The sequence below is a fragment of the Mauremys reevesii genome, linkage group 9 (genome assembly GCF_016161935.1).
Source record: "Mauremys reevesii isolate NIE-2019 linkage group 9, ASM1616193v1, whole genome shotgun sequence".
Lineage (NCBI taxonomy): Eukaryota > Metazoa > Chordata > Testudines > Geoemydidae > Mauremys > Mauremys reevesii.
In genome coordinates this window covers 81,899,637-81,915,027 of record NC_052631.1, presented here as the reverse complement: position 1 = coordinate 81,915,027, position 15,391 = coordinate 81,899,637, and the positions used below count along the sequence as shown (strand labels likewise).

The window sequence follows — 15,391 nt, the reverse complement described above, 5'->3', positions numbered from 1 at the left end:
ACCCCTCCCTCCCTGAAAGCAGCAGACAACCGTTTCGCACCTTTTTTGCTTGGTGAACTGCGCAGACGCCATAACACAGCAAGCATGGACCCTGCTCAGCTCAATACCGCAATCGTGGATGTTTTAAACACCTCGCGCACTCTCGTGCAGTATATGGTGAACCAGGACCTTCAAACCGAGGCGAGGAGGAGGCGGATACGGCAGCGCGGCGATGACAGTGATGAGGACGTAGACACAGAATTCTCTCAAACCGCGGGCCCCTGCGCTTTGGAGATCCTGATGGTAATGGGACAGATTCTATCCATTGAACGCTGATTTTGGGCCCGGGAAACAAGCACTGACTGGTGGGACCGCGTTGTGTTGCAGGTGTGGGACGATTCCCAGTGGCTGCGAAACTTTCGCATGCGTAAGGGCACTTTCATGGAATTTTGTGACTTGCTTGCCCCTGCCCTGAAACGCCATAATACCAAGATGAGAGCAGCCCTCACAGTAGAGAAGCGAGTGGCGATAGCCCTGTGGAAGCTTGCAACGCCAGACAGCTACCGGTCAGTCGGGAATCAATTTGGAGTTGGAAAATCTACTGTGGGGGCTGCTGTGATGCAAGTAGCCAAAGCAATCACTAAGCTGCTGCTACGAAAGGTTGTGACTCTGGGAAACGTGCAGGCCATAGTGGATGGCTTTGCTGCACTGGGATTCCCTAACTGTGGGGGGGGGGGGCGATAGATGGAACCCATATCCCTATCTTGGCACCAGAGCACCAGGGCACCCAGTATGTAAACCGGAAGGGGTACTTTTCAATGGTGCTGCAAGCACTGGTGGATCACAAGGGACGTTTCACCAACATCCACGTGGGATGGCCAGAGAGGGTTCATGATGCTCGCGTATTCAGAAGCACTACTTTGTTTAAACGGCTGCAGCAAGGGAATTACTTCCCAGACCAGAAAATAACAGTTGGGGATATTGAAATGCCTGTCGTTATCCTGGGGGACCCAGCCTACCCCTTGATGCCATGGCTCATGAAGCCATACACAGGCAGCCTGGACAGTGGTCAGGATCTGTTCAATTACAGGCTGAGCAAGTGCAGAATGGTGGTGGAATGTGCATTTGGCCGTTTAAAGGCGCGCTGGTGCACATTACTGACTCGCTCAGACCTCAGCCAAACCAATGTCCCCTATGTTATTGCTGCTTGCTGTATTCTCCACAATCTCTGTGAGAGTAAGGGTGAGACCTTTATGGCGGGGTGGGAGGCTGAGGCAAATCACCTGGCCGCTGATTACACGCAGCCAGACACCAGGGAGATTAGAAGAGCACACCTGGAAGCGGTGCGCATCAGAGAAGCTTTGAAAATGAGCTTCATCAATGGCCAGGGTACAGTGTGACTGCTGTGTTTGTTGATGAACACCCACCCCCCTTGATTGACTCATTCCCTGTAAGCAACTCCCCCTCCCCCTTCGAGTACAGCTTACTTATGCAAATAAAGGCACTATATTTTAAAAATCATGATTTATTTATTAATTCATTATAAAAGAGGGAGAGAAGTAAGGGTGTGGTTTGGGAGGAGGATAGGAGGGATGGAGAAGGGCAGTAAAAAAATTTCACAGTAACGACAGCCTTCTGGTTGGGCAGTCCACGGGGGTGGAGTGGGCGGGTGCACGGAGCCTCCCCCCACGCGTTCTTACACGTCTGGGTGAGGAGGATGTGGAACATGGTGAGGGTTGAGGGTGGTTATACAGGGGCTGCAGTGGCACTCTGTGATTCTGCTGCTGTTCCTGAAGCTCCACCAGACGCCGGAGCATGTCAGTTTGATCACGCAGGAGCCCCAGGGTTGCATCCCGCCACCGCTGATTTTCCTGCCGGTCTTCCTGCCGCCACCTCTCATCTCGGGTGTCTCTCCTGTCCTCACGTTCACTGGCATCTTTCCTGTAATTTGATACCATGTCCTTCCACTCATTCAGATGAGCTCTTTCCTTGCGTGTAACTTCCATAATATCTGAGAACATTTCATCTCGCGTCTTCTTTTTCCTCCACCTTATCTGGGCTAGCCTTTGGGATGGAGTAGGGAGGCTTGAAAATTTTGCAGCTGCATGAGGGAGAGAAGTATTTAAAAAGATACATTTTACAGAACAATGGTTATACTCTTTCACAGTGAACAGCACTATTCACCTTACATAGCACATGTGATTTCCCTACAAGGTCGCATTTTTCATCTTAATACTGAGTGCCTGCAGCTCTGGGGTTACAGATCTCACAGACACAGATCCGGGCATCAGAATTCAGCTTGCATGCGGCCATGGTAAGCCACTGTCTTTCGGCTTCTGCAGTGATTTACCTCTCCCCCCAACGCATGGCTAATACCACGCTAGCTCCCTGCTAATCAACACCCTTCCCCGCCCCACCCCCCGCCTGTCTGGCAGCTTGGGGAAGATCCCCGCTGACCAAACACGAAAAAGATCATTGGCATTTCACTCCTCCCCTCCCCCCGCTTGGCTACGTGCAGGAAAGGGTTTTCTTTTAAGGTGCTGCAGTCCACGAACCCAGTAGGAAAATGGCCATCCCCCTTACTTAAATTCCTGATTTTCAACCAGGTTACCCTGAACAATATCACTTTGCTGAGGATAACACAGCGAGATAAAGAACGGATGCTTCTTGAATGCCAGCAATCACCGGGACCATACGCAGCTATACTTTGCCATGCAATGATACCTGATTACTTGCTACATGCATGGCGTGGTAAAGTGTCCTACCATGGTGGATGGAACAAGGCTGCCTTGCCCAGAAACCTTCTGCAAAGGCTTCTGGAGTACCTCCAGGAGCGCTTCATCGAGATGTCCCTGGAGGATTTCCGCTCAATCCCCAGACATGTTAACAAACTTTTCTAATTAACTATACTGTCAGCGAATGCATCCCAAGTCCTCAGGGCAAATCAATTATTAAAAAACGCTTGCTTAAAAAACAATCTTTGATATTTGCAAAGGTACACTCACCAGAGGTCCCTTCCATGGCTTCATTGTCTGGGGTAGTGGGTTGGGAGGGTAATTCCGTCAGGGTGAGAAAAAGCTCCTGGCTGTTGGGGCTCACGGAGTGCTGTGTGCTCTCTGCAAGGTCGTCCTCCTCACCTTCTTCATCGTCATCTTCCCCGTCCGCATAATCCTCAGCCATGGCAGAGATTACAACCCCCACCTCGGAATCCACGGACAGGGGTGGGGTACTTGTGGCGCAGCCCCCTAAAATTGCATGCAGCTCAGCGTAGAAGCGGCATGTTTTTGGCCCTGCCCCGGACCTTCCGTTTACTTCTTTGGTTTTCTGGTAGGCTTGACTGAGCTCCTTGACTTTCACTCTGCACTGCAGTGAGTCCCTGGTGTGGCCTTTATCCGTCATAGACCTTGCAATTCTTTCAAATACTTTTTCATTTCGTCTTTTTGAACGCAGTTCTGTTAGCACTGAATCCTCTCCCCAGATAGCGATCAGATCCAGTACCTCCCATGCAGTCCATGCTGGGGCTCTTTTTCGATTCTCAGGAGACTGCATTGTTACCTGTGCAGATGAGCTGTGCATGGTCACCTGTGCTGATGAGCTCTCCATGCTGAGGAAGCAGGAAATGAATTTCAAAACTTCGCGGGGCTTCTCCTGTTTATCTGGCCAGTGCATCAGAGTTCAGAATGCTGTCCAGAGCGGTCACAGTGGTGCACTGTGGGATACCGCCCGGAGGCCAATACTGTCAATTTGCGACCACACTAACCCTATTCCGATATGTTAATCCCGATATTAGCACTACTCCTCTCGTCGGGGAGGAGTACAGAAACCGATTTAAAGAGCCATTAAAATCGATATAAGGGGCCTCTTCGTGTGGACGGGTGTGGCGTTAAATCGGTTTAACGCTCCTAAAACCGGTTTAAACGCGTAGTGTAGACCAGGCCTGAGATCTAATCTAGTGTGTAAACACTGCTAATGCCCCTTCTATCTGCCAGAAGTACCTTCAATTGTCATTCTGCACCTGCTGAGCCAGTAGTTGAATCTTTTCTTACAGCTGCCAATGGGGCCAGTGTATAGCTTCATGAACAAGGGGTCCTCTGGGTTCCCCTATGATCACTATTTGCATTTCACCATTACCAATGGTAATCTGCCAGTCGGGGACAAAATGTCCTGCTTGCAGTTTTCTGAACAGTCTTGTGTTCTTAAAGATGTGAGCATCATGCACCTTCCCTGACCTGCCACATTGATATCAGTGAAGCGCCCGTGGTGATCTAACAATGCTTGTGTAACCATAGAAAAGTAGCCTTTCCTGTGCTCTGTGGAAGGTGGGCTGGGACCAAAGTAGGGATGTGCATACTGTCTATTGCCCACCACAGTTTGGGAACCCTATAGCTGCAAGTCCAGCCACATTGCCTAGTGTCACAGTCCTGTACAGCAGGATACAATTAATGGCCCTACGCACTTTGATGACAATGGCCCTGACTGTGGATTTTCCAGCTCCAAAATTATTTCCTACTGACTGATAACAGTCCTGCATTACAAGCTTCCACAGAGCAACCAACACTCACTTCTCAGCTACGTGCTGGAGGCCTGGGGCAAGCTCAGCACACAGATCCAGGAACATCAAAAGTTTTACAGCCACTGCTCAGAATTACAATGCAATCCCACGAGTCAGTGCTCGTTTCCTGGGCCTAAAGCAGTGCTCTACCACCTGCAGCTGCTGACCATGAATGTCACCAACAAGTTGGAATTGGTTTTTCCTCTGCCCCTGAACAACCTGTCCTCAAAGAAGTTGTCATGTTCCCCATTACTGTGATACATTCTGCAGCTCTGCAAATACCAAATCATTCATCCTGTATTTGCAATATTCATTATAGTGCAGAGCTGTACAGGCTCCACGCTTCAGAGAGCAACAAGGGTTGTGTGCATTTGTAGGATTTTAAAAAAAGATGAGACTTGTGCGATAGGAATAGCATTAAGAGATGGAGAAAGTCATATGATGGGAACTTGACCCCTTGCAGAACTCCTGTGTGCCCCACAATGCATTGCTAAAATTCCCCAAAAGGCATTGTGATACAAGACCTACCCCTAGTGCACAGCACTTTGGATCAATACTAGCAGTCCTGATGGGTATGTGAAGTGCCAGTGCAAGCTGCCAAGTATGCATGAACAAGAGCAACATATTAATTGTGGCAGATTTACGCCAACATAATTTGTCCACCAAATTTTGAAGTATAGACATGGCCTCAGACCTTTTTGAGGTTTAGGTGTAATGGTTGGCTGTATCATCTGGGAGCAAATCTGGAAGCCCCAAACTTTGCTGCTATGCCAGTTCAGAATGTCCTCTGAATTCCACTCCACAATACACAGCCCCTGATCCCTAGCTAATCTGATAGGCACTGTGGTGTTCAGTGATTATGGTGCTTACAAGAGATCTGCTTCATTTTGTGTCCAATTCCAGCCGGCTATACGTAACATGATCTTCACTGTGTTCCACACAAACTCCCTGGGAACCTCAGTCCTCAATACAACAGACACCAGCGTATAGGTGTTTCAGGAATCAAACTCCTGAAAGAATGTTCTGGGACCCCTATGGAAGCACCTTTCCATAGTTCCAGATGACTTTCTCCACCCCTGCAAAATAACATAGCTAATAGAGTGATCCACGTGGCTGAATGTTTTTAGGTGCTTTGAAATAGACCCTGTCAATGTCAGCCAGTGGCTTTATTCCCACTGTCCTATGGCTGTTCTTGTTGGTTTCTATGTTAGTGGGAAGGAGTGAATTCCTTTGTCTTAGACTGCAGCCTCTTACTCTTAAGACTCCTTGGTATGATCTATCTTATATCCATTACAAGATGTCCCGTTCCCACCCCCGAGATTGCATCCAGATGAATGTGTTTTTATTCACAAGCAGAGCAAGTTAATTTACAAGGGTTCCCAGTACTCAGAACACAGGAGCACTGGTACTTTTGAAACATTCCTTGTGTATGATGGATGGGGCACATTATCTAAATGCTAATAAATACTAAGCCACAAATTAGCTTCATTTTTCTTCATTCTTCTGTTGCCTGTGATCTTTGAATGACACTAAATCTAACATCTGACACATTATAATACTAACTAGTTCCAATTTCTTTCTTTGTTTTTTGGGGTTTTTTTTTCAGTTGGACAATACAGATGTGCCTGGGTTTGTATTACAGCCTCATAGTCTTAGATCCTCAGATACAGCCTAAGAGCAGATTGTATAGTTTGGCATGGAGGGTGGAAAGGGGGCATAAAGCTCACCTGGTACAGGAGTCTGTAGGCTAGTTTATAAAGTCTATAGAAAGTTTCATATTCACTACTAAATTGCATAAGACTTTTGCATAAGGGAAGTGTCCTCTAAAAATGCCCATTTGACCACATCTGTGTAGCATAATCTACTTTAGCTGATAACCACTTTGTATAACATTTTCAGTTATAACTCTTTAAAGTCTTATAGCCTGCTCGATATTAGGCCCTTAAACAATGGTAGATGAATATAGGTTTTTTAAAAATAGGAACTGTCACGTGAATTTTGAGACAAAATTTCAAGTGCAGGTATCTGAGCTATGTCTACACAAATCTGCATGCACATCTGCTGCACCCATGTAACCCTGACAATGCTATGTGCAGTTAATCATTTTACGCAGGATCATGCTCATTTGCTTGTGCAAAAGGTGAACTCATTGGTGCAGCTCATGTGCAGTTTACAAATGCAAGGAAGGTGTATCTTTGAAAATCTGCCACAGCATGTTCCCTGTGTTAATATACATTTGCAGTTGTTTGTGTTAAGAGCATACTCAGTTATAGTATCTGCTGGCCAGACATGAAGCAAACAAGCCATCCAGCAATGGATGCTGCACATTCATCCAACGTGTTATTGCAGATGAGATTCAAAGCAGGAGCCTTTTGCTGCCTATGGACCACCTCTACCTGGAGAACTAAGGGGCATCTTCTTCAATAGGGAACATGCTGAGTTCCTCTCAGCTGGAAGCTGCCCTTTGAGTATCGTACACTAGCAGGTGATTTAGAATAAATACTAGAAAATTGCCTGTGTACTTTTTTTTTTTTTTAGACCTGATCCTACAAGGTGCTAGGCTCCCTCAACTCCCTTTGGGTGTATCAACACAACAATAAAATACCCATGGCTGGCCCATGTCAGCTGACTTGGGTTCACTGGGCTTCGACTCTTAGAGACTAACAAATTTTATTTGGGCATAAGCTTTTGTGGGCTAGAACCCACTTTGTCAGATGCATGGAGTGGAAAAAACAGGTATTTATACCTGCTACTATATTTTCCACTCATGCATCTGATGAAGTGGGTTCTAGCCCACGAAAGCTTATGCCTAAATAAATTTGCTAGTCTCTAAGGTGCTACAAGGACTCCTCTTTGTTTTTGCTGATACAGACTAACACGGCTACCACTCTGAAACCTGGGCTTGGATTGCGGGTCTATAAAATTGCAATGTAAATCTCTGGGCTTGGGTTGGAGCCTGGGCTCTAGGACCCTCTCCCCTCACAGGGTCCAGCCCAAGCTTGGATATCTACCCTGCAATTTTATAGCCCCAGCCTGAGTCAGCTGACATGAGCCAGCATGTGTGTTTTATTGCAATATAGACATACCCTTTGAGGTCAGTAGGAGTTGAAGATGCTCAGTACTTCACAGTATTAGACTGTATGTTAGGTAAGTGTGAAAGAAGCTACTGTGGACATCAGTGCAGTGGAATAGGCTGAACGAAACAGGATTTTTCATAGGTAAATTAGTCTATTACATTTATAATGTGCATACCACTGAAGAATCATATACTCAGTCTCTGAAATGCAGCCAACATTGAATGTTAACAGGCCATCCAATATATTCTGTGCCCCACACACTGTTCTGGTGAGAGAGCCGTAGTGGGTTTGCATTCCAATAGTGTTGGAGGTGACTGGCCATTCCTCTTGCACCAAGCAGTTCATGGGACAGTAGTGAGTTGTAAATGGACTGTGGTGAGAAGGGATTTGGTCATTAAAACTATCAATAGATGGGTTTGTGGTTGCTATGAGAACCAATCAAGGTCTTACCTGCTAGGTGTGAAAGCAACAGTTCTCCCAAGACATCTAGGCAGACTTCTAGTGAGTGCTGGAGAAGAGGCTCTGATTATGGTACATATTTGTACCAGTGACATAAGGACGTGTAGGAGAGAGGCCCTGGAAGCTAAATTTAGATGGTTAGAAAAAAGGCTCAGTTCTTTGACCTTAACCCCTACTATAGTCTCATATTCCATGAAATGCCCAGATCTCTTTGATTTTTTTTTTTAAAAAAGAGGGGTGGGAAAGAGAGAGAGGCAGGAAATGTCCCATCTTTCACCATGCTGGCATTTAAATCACCCCAGAGCTCGCAAGAACAGTACACGAGAGTCTGATAATATTGAATCTGATCCCAAAGTCTGTTCCTGATTCAGACTCAAACTCAATCCATGGCTAAAACCCGACCCAGATCTGAACACAGCCTACTTGACCCATGTTTAACTTGTATGTCGCTGCATTGTTACTGGCTTCTTTGTTTGTTCTTTTAAGCCCCATCCTGATCCCATTGAGACCATTGGTTTCAATGGGATCATATTTGATTATTTTTTTGTTGTTCATTTCATTAAAAAAGACTGATAAAAAGCACCTGATGAAGGAAATAACTGTTCAGTGGACAGAGCACTGCACTATTCGTGTGCCATTTGTAAACATTGAAGAGTCGACCCTAACAGGCCTGTGATTTGATCACATTCCTCCATATACAAATATAAATGAGACAATCTCATTAAAAAATTGAAGTGGCATTAAGTTCAGGTCTTTCACATTTAATGCTATTCAGCTCTCCTGCCATTTATTTCATTGCTCTTCACAAAGAAATTATGTTTCCAAGTTTCAACATTTGTTCTTATCTGTACCACCAGCTCCCAGCAGACCTCCCTATTTCAGCCCGTAATATCACAGCGTGTATCCATAGAGATTGGAGTAAAGTGATAAATAAATGTGGTTGGGAAGAGCATGCTTTCACCTTGTGTAGCTGGGACAGAAACAGGGAGGAGATCACCAGTACCTCATAGGCTAGATTGGGACTAACTTTGAATATGGGGAGGGAGGCCATGAAGAGCCTTCATCTGCACCCTTAGGTGCTGACTCTGTGGGTGCTCACTGGCAGCCCCATGGATCAGCGCCTCCTGCTCCCTCCCCCACAGTGCGTTCCATCCACTGAGTTGCCCTGCTGGTCAGCGCCTCCCCCGCCCTCCCAGTGCCTCTTGCCCACCATGATCAGCTGTTCAGCAGTGTGCAGGAGGTGCTGGGTGGGGGAGAAGTGGGGGCAGGAAGAGGTGGGGTTGGGTCAGGGTGGGAAGAGGCAGGGCGGGGGTGGGGCTTGAGGGGAAGGGTGGAGTGGGGATGGGGCAGGGGCAGGAACAGGCAGGGCAGGAGTGGGGGTCGAGCACCCTCTGGGAACAGAGGAAGTTGGCACCTGTGTCTGCACCCCTCCATTTCACCCTGAGCAGAGGCTAGTCAGGATCATAGTCCTTGCACTCCCAGAATGCAATACTCTGTAAGGTATTAGCATCCCTCAGTAGTACAGAACAAAGACAAGACATGCCCATACGGCGGGTCCCTGGTGTGCATCGGGGTTGTGTTCTTGAAAAGGGTGACAGATACCAAAACAACAGATACTGGGGACCCGCTGGTACAACAGTGACATAGACAGGAAGGACACTTGGGTGGGTTCTGGGAAGGTGGGCAATGATGGGGGGCGGAGGGGTAGGAGCGATCGGGCCACCTCTTCTCCCCTCCAGTCGGCCTGGTGGAGGGGAGGGGATGATAGATGCTCTGGCCAGGGTCTCCTGGAAAAATGGGGGGACCTGTAAAAATGTATGCCCCTGCATCTCACCCACTCTGCCCACCTGCCGGGGAGTGGGATCAGGGAGTTGGGGCTTGCCCCGCTCTGCCTGGTGCTGGAGCAGAGCCGGGACTTTAGGGGGTGAGACTGGATGTTAAATGGGTGGGTCGCGGCCCACCTTGGCTATGCATCAGTAAGGGAACATGTTCCAATTCACGTCAGTCCTGATCCATATATCCGTCGTTTGCAACTTATAGTACAGTACTGCAAATGATGGATATGCGGATCGGGACCAACATGAATTGGAACATGTTCCCTTATTGATGAGCGAGGGATATGCGAAACAACGGATAAGAGGGAGACATATACTGGGGACCCCCTGTAACCACACTCCCCTCTGCACTAGCCAACAGAGTCAAGCTGGTGCGCTGGGTGCATGTGCACACACTCCTCTGTCCACTGATGTAGCATGGCTGGCTCCCACTGTGTTGTGTACCTCCCCAGTGCCAATGTCTTAATAGTCATGTTTTATCCCGGTATGCACACAGGGTGTACAGTATAGAATATATTAATGATGATATAGGACTTGGTATGCTCCAGTGGATGGAGCACAGCCTGGGAGTCAGGAAACCTAAGTTCAAGTCTCAGCTGTGTCACTGACCTGCTGCGTAACCTGGGGCAAATTGCTTCATCTCTCTGTGCCTCTGACCTTTCCACCTTTAATCAATTTAGATTATAAGACCTTTGGGGCAGGGACTTTCACTGTGCGGCCTTGGTCTTGGGTTGGGGGCCCCTGGTCACTACTCAAATACAAATCTGTATAAAATTCCAGGATTATCACTGTGTGACACTGTGAAGCCTAGAATTGCTGTTAAATCAGTGTGATGTGATGGAAACAGCTGCAAGCATGGCTGAGAGCTCTTTTTGTGCAGAATATCACTAGGTTCAATCATCACTGCGATTCATGATTTATTACCATCCAGTTCTTAAGTTCTCAGTATTTTGATTTTATAAATTACACCTGTGTGTCAGCAAGGCATGTATCTATGTTATCATGCCAAGAGACCTAGACCATTGTGATACCAGAGTCACTCAGTGGACCATCCTTACACTACAGTTAATTTGCATGCAACAGTTTCTTTGGCTAGATGAGGAAGACTGCACAGATGAATTACTTGTCCCAACTGCCACATCTTTTGTAAACCACCCATACAACAACACGTCCAGCAGATACAATAACCCCAAACACATACAGCACACACCTCTCATTCGCCACCCGCACACTTCGACACATGTCTCCTGGGACTGTCACTCTGTCTGTGTGTCACTGTGAAGCCTAGAATGTCTGAGTCAGTATGAGGCAACGGAAACAGCGGCGAGCATGGTGGCGAGCTCTTTATGTTTACAGTATCACCCGCTTCAGTCATCACTGGGCCTTGTGAGAACCAGATGGAATGTTGGAGCCCAAAGGTTCTGTGGCGGTTGGAATGTGACAGTTGATCAGAGAAGGTGGGAGTAACAGCTCTGTGGGACAAGAAGCAGGTGGCTGTGCCTCCAGCCAGGGGGAAGAGCTGTGCACAAACTTAGGGGAACATGTGCAAACAGCAACATTGCTCACCACAGCCCAGTGCCTGGAAACAAGAGTCCCGTTTCTGGCTTTTTTACATAAGACTTTATGAATTACATCCGTGCGGCAGCTGGGCTTTCAGCTACTAGTAATAGTAATAATAATAATAATAATGAAAGTTAAATTCAGGAATCCTCCTTAGTGTTTGTTTTCATCTGCACACATGCAGGTATTGCTGTTACCGATTCTGCCCATTAAAGCTCTGATTTCCAAGTGCAGTGGTAAACTCTAGTGAACCCGTCTTTGTAATGAAAGTAGAAACACAGTGAGCCTTGTGTGGATTAGAATTACCCTTTTTATCAATCCCTACTTAGAAGGAAGTTGTTCTCAAGATAAGAATGGCCTTGGCTGTTGGAGGGTTCCACTTCATTTGTGACACGTCTGTAAACATTTGCTCTCAGTATAGAGCAGGTGAAATTTTTCACACTTTCAAATATCGTTATTTAAACTTCAGATGGTCTCCATACAAAATCCTGGCCCAAACATACCTATCTGTTGGGAAGTTAAAATCTGAACCCAGATTTAAGTTTTGTGCCTGGCCCATCTCTAATTCAAAGAAATCTGGTTGAAAGTAGAAGTACCAGATTGGGGAAGACTTTTCCTTGTGCCAGATGTGAAACATAAATCTGTTTACCTTTCACTTTTTTCATCACAGCCTCTTTATCTTGCCACATTTGTTAATTATTGAAGATACTGTATTTGTCCATCAACAAGAGTCTGCTCTTTCGCATCATCCCCTTATTAATATTGTTAGTATTCATTATTTATATTCTACTGTGAAGTCACAATGCTAATTTTTTTGTCATTTCGTGAATTTTCCAAAGTAGTGAGCACTGGTTGATGGTCACTGCAAGAAATTAATGCTTCAGTAAGAGGCTGACTTCTCTGTGATCTAGTACTGAACCAATACTGCAGCATGATGCTAGGTACAATGTGCTACTGAAAGTTCCATCTTTAACATGAGATTTCAAACCAAAGTATTTTATTTTTCCATGGCACTTCTGGTGAGTGTGGGGGTGGTTTGCCAGATTTCAGTTTGGGTATTTTCATTCTATCATCCTAAAATTCCCCTCTAGTTTTTCCCTCTGGCTAAGTCACAGACTGATGTGTACTGTTCCTCTGCACTATGAAGCACCCCAGAAGTGGTAGCATTTCATTAGGTGGTGGAAGAGATTCATGTACATAATGTATATTGGGATGAAAGGCATAGTAGGATGGGACATAACAAACTATTACTTCACTGATTGTTACCATGATTAATGGATTGTGTCAGCATGTATACCCCTTACAACACTGGCCACTGTGCTCCCATGCATGTATTAATAATTGTGAAATATAAGCCCATCTCCTACAGAAACTTATGCTGATGTATAACTTTACACATTGCAAGCAGTCCCTTTGGATTTTGCAATGCAGGTGGAGGGACTAGAGACCACAGGCCCATCTGATCTGAGGACACAAGGACCAGAATCATGCCTGGTGCCTATAGCGTAAGTGAAAGGAAGAAAAGGCTCTTTAAACCCTCTTCTGTTCCCCATAGCCTCCTCCTCTGCTTAGGACCAAGTGCTGTTTGGGCCCCTAACTTTAAAAGATACAGAAAATGAAAGTACATCAGGGACCTTCATGTCCTTTCTAGAATCCTGTTTCATAGTTAGTCCCATTAGCCTAAGGAAGAAATGATCATGGTGCCGTCCCTGGAAGCATAAAGGTTAACAACCATGGAAGTAATGAAAAAAGATTCATGCTGATGTGAAGAAGAAAGATGCATGTGCGGTTCAAGTTCATCTTGGCAGAGTCACATGGAAAATGCCAATCCAGCAATTTGAATGCTGTCTGGAAATGAAATGTACGAGGGGGCTGTGAAAGTAATGAGTATGAGAACTACAACCCAGGAGGCTGCAGTCACTAATAACTCCCCCCTTCCCCCCCCCCGCCTCCCTCCCAAGTGCACAGGGTGATTCTCCTCCACAAATACACATCAAGGTGACAGAAGACACCAATAAAGAGATGGTTTGTTTATCTTGCTGGGCAGTTGCTGCTTTCTGGTGAGAGAGACTGTGAGCTGAGATGTTCATGCTGCTGACAGCAGTGGCTTAGGCAAATGGCTTTACCTATGACTTTGGGGCTAGTCACAGTTACAGACTAGGGTCTGATCCTACAAGGTACTGAGTACTCAGTTCCCCATGAAGTTAAATCACAGCCAAACTAGGGCAGGTGTCCTGGAGAGGAGATGTGGGGGCCAAGAGCAACTTCCCTCTCCTAGCCTACGCATGGCAGGGGTAATGGTAATTTTTCTGGCTGCCTTTGGGAGTACAAGTGGGGGAGGGAGATGCTAGTGTTGCCAAAGGGAGCAGTCTGGTTAGGGCCATGGCACTGGCAAAGTTGGATGGGAGGGGAGGGAGGAGTCCAGAGAGAAGTATAATAGTTCCAGGAACCTCTGGAATGTCAAAGCATCTCTCCAGCTTTAGGGTGTTTCTGTCTCTGAAGTGGCACAGTTTGGCCCTGCACCCATTGGCACTGTTTCTGCTACAATACCGATGTAACATGCTGGCGCTGTGTGTGGGGGTGTGTGGGTGCAGTATTGACCTCTAAAGGTTGTACCACAGAGATGATAAAGGACCTATTACTAGTACCAGCTAAGGAAGATCTCCACTAGCTTACATGATAGATTTTTGTAAGTCCTCCCTGCCTCCTCAACTTTTTTGGTTTTGTTTTGTTAAGCCAAAAGTTTGGGCCGAAAGTATTTCTCTGTGTAGGTTTTCAGTAACACCCATCATCATAGTACCTGCCCATCTGAACACTAATACTGTGCTATTCAGTGTGACAGTTAAGTATCCCTTTACAAAAGTTGGTGTTCCACTGTTATATGCATCTCATTGTCACCTTCCAATAGGTAAGGGTTTCCTCCACAGATGCCCACAGTGTGTGACTCATTTTTTCTCTTCATTCTCAAACACTGTGAGCTGTAATAATCACTTCCATGGCAGTTAGGTTCTGTAGGGTAGTGTTTCTTAACCAGTGGTCCTTGGAAGGCTTAGACTAAACATGGACTGAACAGAATTCAAACTATATATACAGACAATAGATTTCCAAAGGGGTCTGCACCTTCATTCAAAATTTTTGGGGGATCTGCAAATGAAAAAAGGTTGAGAACCACTGTTCTAGGGACTTGTGACCAATCATGATGTTTTTCCTCAGCTTAGCCAGAGGGGTCACCAAAGAGTAATGCAAAAAAATATTTTATCCTTACCCTCTTCCCCTGAAGAGCTGTGCATGCTGACTCTGACTTGCTCCCAGACTGGACTCCTGAATGTAGATGATCCCAAGACATTACATTAGCAGGACATACAGTAGCTTATTTTTTGTGTGTTTTCTTTTCAGCTGACAAAAGCATGCAAACAGAGCCAAGGAAGCCCTGAGCCCCAGAGAGGGAGCTTGTTCACCATTCACTTTGCCCACAGACTGCCTCGATGCTGCAGAGGCAACAGGTTTTTGCTGCTTAGGAGAAATGGATGCCTCAAGTAACTCTTGATGGGATAGTAACAAATGTTTATAGATAATGGACCAAATTCATTCCATTTGGACCAAATTCAGTCCAAATTCAGTCTCAGTTTCACCTGTGCAATCCTGTTCACTTCAGTAGCGGTTGCAGGTACATATGTGGCTCATCAGTTATTCATGTGCACAGAGTTCTCAAAACTGGGAGCAGTATTTCAGCTTAATGAGTGGAAGTGACAGGTCTGGCAGAATGCTGAACAAGAGTTCAGGTAGAGTGAGGCTAATAGAGACAAAAATTCATTGCTGGGTAAAGGGTAAGTAGCAGGGACAAATGCAGCATTAATAATAATAAGGGGAGATATACCTATCTCATAGGACTGGAAGGGACCTTGAAAGGTTATGGAGTTTAGTCCCCT

General features: G+C 46.2%; 2 protein-coding genes across 2 annotated transcripts in view; both read left to right on the top strand.

The window, feature by feature from the left end:
- Positions 1 to 15,391, top strand: part of LOC120371387 — a 115,085-nt gene that overhangs the window by 1,270 nt on the left and 98,424 nt on the right. The gene's annotated exons all lie outside the window — the stretch shown is intronic.
- C9H8orf48 (chromosome 9 C8orf48 homolog) overlaps positions 1 to 15,391 on the top strand; it is a 203,734-nt gene that overhangs the window by 106,511 nt on the left and 81,832 nt on the right. The window lies entirely within an intron of this gene.